The sequence below is a fragment of the Crotalus tigris genome, unplaced genomic scaffold (genome assembly GCF_016545835.1).
Source record: "Crotalus tigris isolate CLP2741 ecotype Arizona unplaced genomic scaffold, ASM1654583v1 scf7180000024422.1470167, whole genome shotgun sequence".
In the NCBI taxonomy this organism is placed as follows: Eukaryota; Metazoa; Chordata; class Lepidosauria; order Squamata; family Viperidae; genus Crotalus; species Crotalus tigris.
Window position 1 is genome coordinate 470852 of NW_024100588.1, and position 8176 is coordinate 479027.

Here is an 8176-nt window from a genome sequence, read left to right on the forward strand (position 1 = left end):
ATTAGACTCTATTCAAGAGAGTCTATTCTATTGGCTTTCAAAAGCCAATAGAATAAAAGGGAGTAGCACAGCTAAGGAAAAGGGGGAAAAAATGGTGGACTGCGTTGTTTGGCGATCCCCGTGAAATGGTCGTTCGACCCCAACTGGGGTCGTGACCCACAGGTTGAGAACCGCTGGTGTATACAGTATATGTCATATGTATATGCATGGCATATGTATATGTATGTGCATGTGTGTGTATGGGTATATAAAAAGAATTTCTTCTAAGAAGAAATTTCCTGACAGTTAAAACAATCAATCAGTGGAACAACCTGCTTCCAGAAATGGTGAATGCTCCAACACTGGAAGTTTTTAAGAAGAGACTGGACAACCATTTGTCTGAAATGGTATAGGGTTTTCTGCCTGAGCAAGGGGTTGGACTAGATGGTCTCTAAGGTCCCTTCCAACTCTGTTATTCTATTCTATTCTATTCTATTCTATTCTATTCTATTCTATTCTATATATACTATATATTATTTTGGGAGTGGGCATCAGAATTTAATTTTTTTTAATGTGTGCCAGTATGTTCACAGAAAAAAAAGTGTCAATAAAGGTTATCTTATGTGATGTCTCCCCTGGACATTTCCCCCATTATCTTTTCAGGAGTCAGCTCAGAGGAAGATGAACCATTTCTAGGCACATCTGGGGGGCAATTGGGCAATGGCTCCAAGCAGCTGTCTAAGAGGGATTTGGCTGAAGCACAGCTGCAGCAGGACACCCCTGAGGCTTCAGGTGGGGAAAGCATGCAGCTGCAGCCAATCGGTGATGAGGAAGAGGCACTGCCTGCTGCACCTGATCCAAGAACACATAGGACAGAGAAAAGGCAGGAGCAGAGAAGGTCAGCCAGATTACGCATGAATGGCTGAACTAGAAGCTGGTTATTTAACACAGCAGAGAGAGGGAAGCGATGCTGGGAACATTTATTTATTTATTTATTTATTTATGAGACTTATATACCGCTTTAAGTGCAAGCACTCTCTAAGCGGTGTACACCAGTAAGCAATGTATATATATATATTTACATTGCCCCCAACAATCTGGGTCCTCATTTTATCTACCTCGGAAGGATGGAAGGCTGAGTCAACCTTGAGCCAGTGAGATTTGAACCGCTGACCTGCTGAACACAGTCAGCTAAAGTGGCCTGCAGTACTGCACTCTAACTGCTGCGCCACCTCGGTTCCTTTCCTAGCTTATGTGATCGTGGGGTGTGTGTATGTATGTGTGTTTGCAATGCAACATTTTACAATGGTCACAAATGCTTTACAGGCCATAAAGTAACTTTTTTCCAGGCTGTTGTAACTTCAAACGGTCATTAAGCCATCATTAGTCATTAAGTGAGGACTACCTATACTACTCAACCCTGTTTATACATTATAAGAAATGTATGCAAAAAGGTATATATTTCTTCCTCTTTTTAAAGGTGAAATTCCAAAGTAATGTGGATAATAAAAGAAGGAACTGGAGGTTAGGGGGATAAAAGTGAACTAGAATGAATCTTGAGCAATGTGAGGGGTTTTTTTTCCTCCAAATATATTTCATCAAATTCAACCATTTTTCTTTTCAAAAAGTAATTAATAATAGAGGGAAAACTTATCCCCAGATTCCTTCATCCCTCAAGAAAACAACCAAGTTGTCCAATTAACCTTTGCAGGGAACCTGCATATATGCAGGTTATATATAGATATAAAGTTATAAATTTATTAACACAATTAAAACTAATGCCGAGGTGTGATGAAAATTCCCCAGAGTGGATTCATGAGAAATGTTGATTTTTCATCATTTCTGAACCAAGTTAGAAGAATGGCAAGGGATGATTGGGGCAAGGGGGAGATAAACACTTTTAACAGTTTTATTTTTATTTCTCTCTCTCTTGTTAATATTCTGCCTTTACACTGTATGTTGATTTCCTTCTTGGAGGTGGTGCTCAAAGCCTTCTATGGTTCACTGCAATTAGCAATTTATTTTCTGAATTAAAAGTGAGTCTTTCTGCTCTCCCAGCAGTCCTTGTTATTCCTTTTTCAAGTACAATAACAAAAAAATGTGCCTCAAGATCAAACTAAACGGCAGGCCAAGTGGGAAAACAAGAAAGGTCACAGTCTTGTCAGAAATAAAAAGATTTCATGGACATTTACTAATTTACTGAATATAGGATATTCTGGAAGTCTATGCAGAGTTGCTTGGATATATAACTATAAGGAGAGAGGGAGAGAGGGAGGGAGAAAGGAAGGAAGGAAGGAAGGAAGGAAGGAAGGAAGGAAGGAAGGAAGGAAGGAAGGAAGGAGGGAGGGAGGGAGGGACGGAGGGGAGGAAGAAAAAACATATAAAAGCTGCCTTTCTGGGAATGCACTATGGTTTACACCTGGTAGGAAAATTATGTTTTCAAGGATCATTCAAAAAGTCCAGGTGGTGGCCACAGTGGTGCATTTGAAGCCCCGCCTCTTTTGATGTGTGTTTGATTGCGCCATCATGGTCATCATCACAACATTTTTTACCAGATCCTGCAAACATCTATGCAGGGTTCACATTGCAAAGACAGCATTTCCATTTTTGGAGTCTCCACATATAGTACTGCTGGGAAATGCAAAATTGGAAGACCCTGGAGCTCTCCAGATTTTTGTTACTCTACCATTCCCAACATCTGGAATTCCTGGGAAGTGTCATTCGGCAGCACAGAGACCTTTGGCTGGGAAGAAGATTGGTTGAGCTGTAACCAATCGATTGCCTCAAGCGGATCCCTAAATCTTGAAGGAGCCACTTCTCAAAACAACAACCCCTCCCCAGTCGCACAACATATTCCTCAACTGAGCTGAATGAGAAAACGTTGGACCACACACCAATTGAGATGCGCTTGCCAGGTGTTTCATTTTATTCTCCTTGGTTAAGGCTGAGGTAGGGCGATGTGTTCCCTTGTTCCCTGACCTCACCATCAGCCACGTATCGGAGAGGGGGAGGGGGAGGGGGACCCCTGCGATGGTCCCTTGGAACCACGTACCATGTAGGAGGAGGAAGGTCTTCTTCTGCCACCATGGATGAAACCAGAGTTCCCATCAGGCGATGGTAACGGTGGTTTTCTTCCCGTTCTCCTCCATCTCCAGAAATCCACAATGTCCAAGAAGACAAAGGTGGACAGGATCTCTGGGCAGCTCGACGTAGTCTTGCTCCTCTCTGTCCCCAGGCTGATGGCACCTCCTTTGGAATGGGGTCCAAATCTTGGTACAGTATCTCCCTGGAGGTAAGTGGTGTCTCTTTGGACTGGAACACAAAGACAGAAGGGAAGAACATTTTTGGAGTCCAACCAGTTGCTAAGATCAGGTTGGGTGAGTTCTTCTAACCTCAGTTTGAATTGGGGGGAATTAGATGGGCGTTTCAATGGAAGTGGAAGAATAGAGCTCTATTTCGTAGGGAAAGGTCAAAAACCTTCCACTTCTGTTTCTAAATCTGTAAGAAAAGTCTCCTGGAAAGCCACACAGTTGTGGGTTTTGTGTCAGTCATAGGATCCTTTGTAAGCTGTTCTGCTTGTAGTGCAGATTTCTTCTTATTCCAGCACCAGATTTGGAAGATGTTAGAGAGAGGAGGAGGAGGAGGAGGAGATGGAGGAGAAAGAGGAGGAGGAGATGGAGAAGGAGAAAGGAGAAGAGAGGAGGGGGAGGAGGAAGAGGAAGAGGAGGAATAGGGAGGAAGAGAAGCACATAGAGGAGGAGGGGTGGAGGAGGAGAAAGAGGAGAAAGAGGAGGAGAAAGAGGAGTAGGAGGAGATGGAAAAGGAGGAAGGGGAAGAAGAGGGAAGGACGGGGAGGAGGGGAGAAGGAGGAAGAAATGGAGGAGGGAAGAAAGAGGAAGTGGAAGAGGAAAAAGAGGAGGAGGACATGGGGGAGGAAGAGGAGGAGGAGGGGAGGACGAGGAGGAGGACGAGGAGGAAGATGACGACAAGGACAAGGAGGAGGAGGAGGAGGAGGAGGAGATGAAGGAGAAAGAGGAGGAGGAGATGGAGAAGGAGAAAGGAGAAGAGAGGAGGGGGAGGAGGAAGAGGAAGAGGAGGAATAGGAGGAAGAGAAGCACATAGAGGAGGAGGGGTGGAGGAGGAGAAAGAGGAGAAAGAGGAGGAGAAAGAGGAGTAGGAGGAGATGGAAAAGGAGGAAGGGGAAGAAGAGGGAAGGACGGGGAGGAGGGGAGAAGGAGGAAGAAATGGAGGAGGGAAGAAAGAGGAAGTGGAAGAGGAAAAAGAGGAGGAGGACATGGGGGAGGAAGAGGAGGAGGAGGGGAGGAGGAGGAGGAGGACGAGGAGGAAGATGACGACAAGGACAAGGAGGAGGAGGAGGAGGAGGAGGAGGAGATGAAGGAGAAAGAGGAGGAGGAGATGGAGAAGGAGAAAGGAGAAGAGAGGAGGGGGAGGAGGAAGAGGAGAAGGAAGGAGGAAGGTAGGAGGGGGGGAGGAAGAGGAGGGAGAAAAGGAAGAGAAAGAGGAAAAAGAATGTTATGGTAACCTGGCCTTCCTTGAATCACTCTCCCTACTTATGCAAGGAGAAGTAACTAAAACAGGATATCACACTAGAAAGGAAAATTGTGAGGAACATGCCACTAAGAACTTAAGCCAAGAATTTCGTAAACAAGGGCAGAAAAAAACAGGAAACATTTAGTTCCATTTACTTTATGGCCGCTTAGTAATTATTTATTTGATTGCCTCTGTCCCAAAGAACTCTGGGCGATGTACAAATGCAAAACATGATAAACACACTTGGCTACAGTAGTGGTGGATTCTTCCTCCAAGGAAGTTTTCAGTGGTGAGATGGCTGGCCAGGATTGGATTGGATTGTGGATTTGGGGAAAACGCAAGAGGTTGGATCAGGCGAGTTAGCAGATCCCATCCAACTTCCATCTTTTCTGATTCTAATTAGAAGACCGAAGTTTTGTGGAGGTGACCCATGGCGGAACCTGGTGGAGTCAGTTTGGAGAAGACCTCTGAAACCAGCCTCATCTAAAGCCTTACTGGGCCAATGAATAAACAGGGGAAGTTTTCAAGTTTTCTGTTAAAACAGTCCTACCTCTTCAAGATCGGTCTTTCTTCTTGCAAGATCCAGAAATGAATAAGCTCCCCCCCCCAATTCTCACTGATACTCACTGCCCATTGGCTTCTCCGGAAGAACTTCAGTCGTCCTGGAGCTTGAGATCCCTTCGTCTGTTCTTCTGGTTTAAGTTCTTCGTCCTCCATTGCCTCTGACTTCCTCCCAGAGATCCAGTTCCCCATTCCAGGGGGGCTTACCGCCCCTTGATGGGAGATGCCCTTCTCCCTCTTTCTCCTCTTTTAACTCAGGTTGCTAGTCTCCACCGCAGCTGGGGAGGTGTGGTGGGATGATGCCATTGTGACCTCATGAAACTGCCACCAAGGAGACCGTGAGATCAGTAACTTTCAGGTCAACCCCACCTGGACGTTCAGGAATATTTTAATGCTTCCTAATTCACATTGTTCTTGGTGGAGCAGAATTCAGATTTGAGACCTAGGAGTTTGATAGCCAAGCTGGGGGGGAGGGGATTTCACTGAGATAGGCCTCAAAAGTCAAGATGACTGCAGCAATGCACAATCACATCATAGACACTCTCTTTTCTTTCTTTCTTTCTTTCTTTCTTTCTTTCTTTCTTTCTTTCTTTCTTTCTTTCTTTCTTTCCTTCTTTCTTTCCTTCTTTCCTTCCTTCCTTCCTTCCTTTCTCACTTTCTTCCTTTTTCTGTTTCTCCATCCTTGGAAAAGCAAGTTCTAAGCCAAGGTTAAAACTCGCCTCTCTCTCTCTTTCTTTCTTTCTTTCTTTCTTTCTTTCTTTCTTTCTTTCTTTCTTTCTATCTTTCTTTCCTTCTTTCTTTCCTTCTTTCCTTCCTTCCTTCCTTCCTTTCTCACTTTCTTCCTTTTTCTGTTTCTCCATCCTTGGAAAAGCAAGTTCTAAGCCAATGTTAAAACTTGCTTCTTTCTTTCTTTCTTTCTTTCTTTCTTTCTTTCTTTCTTTCTTTCTTTCTTTCTTTCCTTCTTTCCTTCTTTCTTTCTTTTTTTCCTTCCTTCCTTCCTTCTTTCCTTCCTTTCTCACTTTCTTCCTTTTTCTGTTTCTCCGTCTTTGGAAAATCATGTTCTAAGCCAAGATTAAAACTTGCTTCTTTCTTTCTTCCTCCTTCCTTTCTTTCTTTCTTCCTTCCTTTCTTTTTTCTTCCTTTCTTTCTTTCTTTCTTTCTTTCTTTCTTTCTTTCTTTCTTTCTTTCTTTCTTTCTCTTTTTCTTTTTCTTTCTTTCAACAGATTTCTATGAACTAAGCCTTGAAGTCAAGATTCTAATTCTGTAGCTCTCTATTTGAACCTCAAAGACCTTTCCAGCTGACAATATGTAGATCGTGCCATTATGTATTCTGAAATTAATAATTTTAGAAAGAACGGAAATCCTACTTTTCTTGTAACTCAGTGAAGCAGCAGAGATGAGTGAAAATGTTGTATGTATTTAACACATAGCTGAGGGGCTGTCCAATGTGAACCCACAATCTGGATTGTCTGACTTGGAAACCTACTAGAGTTCACCACTAGATGGCAGCAAAGCCCTGGGATTTCTTTATAGAAGCAGTTGTAAGTTATTATGGTCATAAACTGAGTGGGACCCAGTTTAATGGCCATTTTTATGACTGTTGTTAAATGAATCCATGATCATTAAGCAAACACCGCAATATAAGTGTGAACTCATTCTTCCAAATGGGTGGTTTTGCTGGAAACAGGCAAAATAAAGTCATAAATTGTGATCATGTGACTGCAGGACATTGCAATTGGTCATAAAGGTCAGCCAGTTGCCACACACCTAAATTGTGATCACATGAACATAAGGGGAAAAAGAAGGTAAATCATATTTGACACCTCTTTGGTGAAAATGACAAGATGAGCACTGTGTTCATCAAAATGGCAGAATGATGATTGCACCATTCTGAACCAAGTTCCACCACTTGGTTCCACAGGACACAACTCAAAAGCAACATAACTGAACCATATTTTACAAACTATTGGGTTCTCCTGTGCCTAAAGACTTTACAAAACAACTTTTTAAGGAAGGAAGGAAGGAAGGAAGGAAGGAAGGAAGAAAGGAGAAAGAAAGAAAGGAGGGAGGGAGGGACAGAGACAGAGAGAGAGAGAGAGAGAAAGAAAGAAAGAAAGAAAGAAAGAAAGAAAGAAAGAAAGAAAGAAAGAGAAAGAGAGAGACAGAGAGAGAAAGAAAGAGACAAAGAAAAAGAGAAAGAAACAGATAGAAAAAGAAAGAGAGAAAGAGAAAGAAAGAAAGAAAGAAAGAAAGAAAGAAAGAAAGAAAGAAAGAAAGAAAGGAAGGAAGGAGGAAGGAAGGAAAGAAGGAACAGAGAGAGAGAGAAAGACAGAGAGAGAAAGAGAAAGAAAGAAAGAAAGAAAGAAAGAGGGAAGGGGGGAGGAAGGAAGGAAGGAAGGAACAGAGAGAGAAAGAAAGAGACACACACACAGAGAGAGAAAGACAAAAAGAAAGAAAGGAAGGAAGGAAGGAGAGAGAAAGAAAGAAAGAAAGAGAGAGAGACAGAGAGAGAGAGAAAGAAAGAGAGAGAAAAAAAGAGAAAGAAAGAAAGAGAAAGAAAAAATAAATAAATAAATAAATAAATAAATAAATAAAGAAAGAAAGAAAGAAAGAAAGAAAGAGGGAAGGGGGAGGAAGGAAGGAAGGAAGGAAGGAACAGAGAGAGAAAGAAAGAGACACACACACAGAGAGAGAAAGACAAAAAGAAAGAAAGGAAGGAAGGAAGGAGAGAGAGAGAAAGAAAGAAAGAAAGAAAGAAAGAAAGAGAGAGAGAGAGACAGAGAGAGAAAGAAAGAGACAGAGAAAAAAAGAGAAAGAAAGAGAAAGAAAAAAGAAAGAAAGAAAGAAAGAAAGAAAGAAAGAAAGAGAACTGGAATGAAACTCGCCTGCCACTCCATCTTAGCACTCAGTTCTTTATTGTCCAGCAAAAAATGCACAATTTATCGCATTACCCCAAATTAGACTTCCCTCACCCCAAGGACACTCAGAACATCGTCATATTTTTCCACCGACGTTTGATGTCTCTGGAGAATTGGTCCAGCCACCATTCTGCAAACATGACTTCCTGGAGCCAGAGTTGAAATTT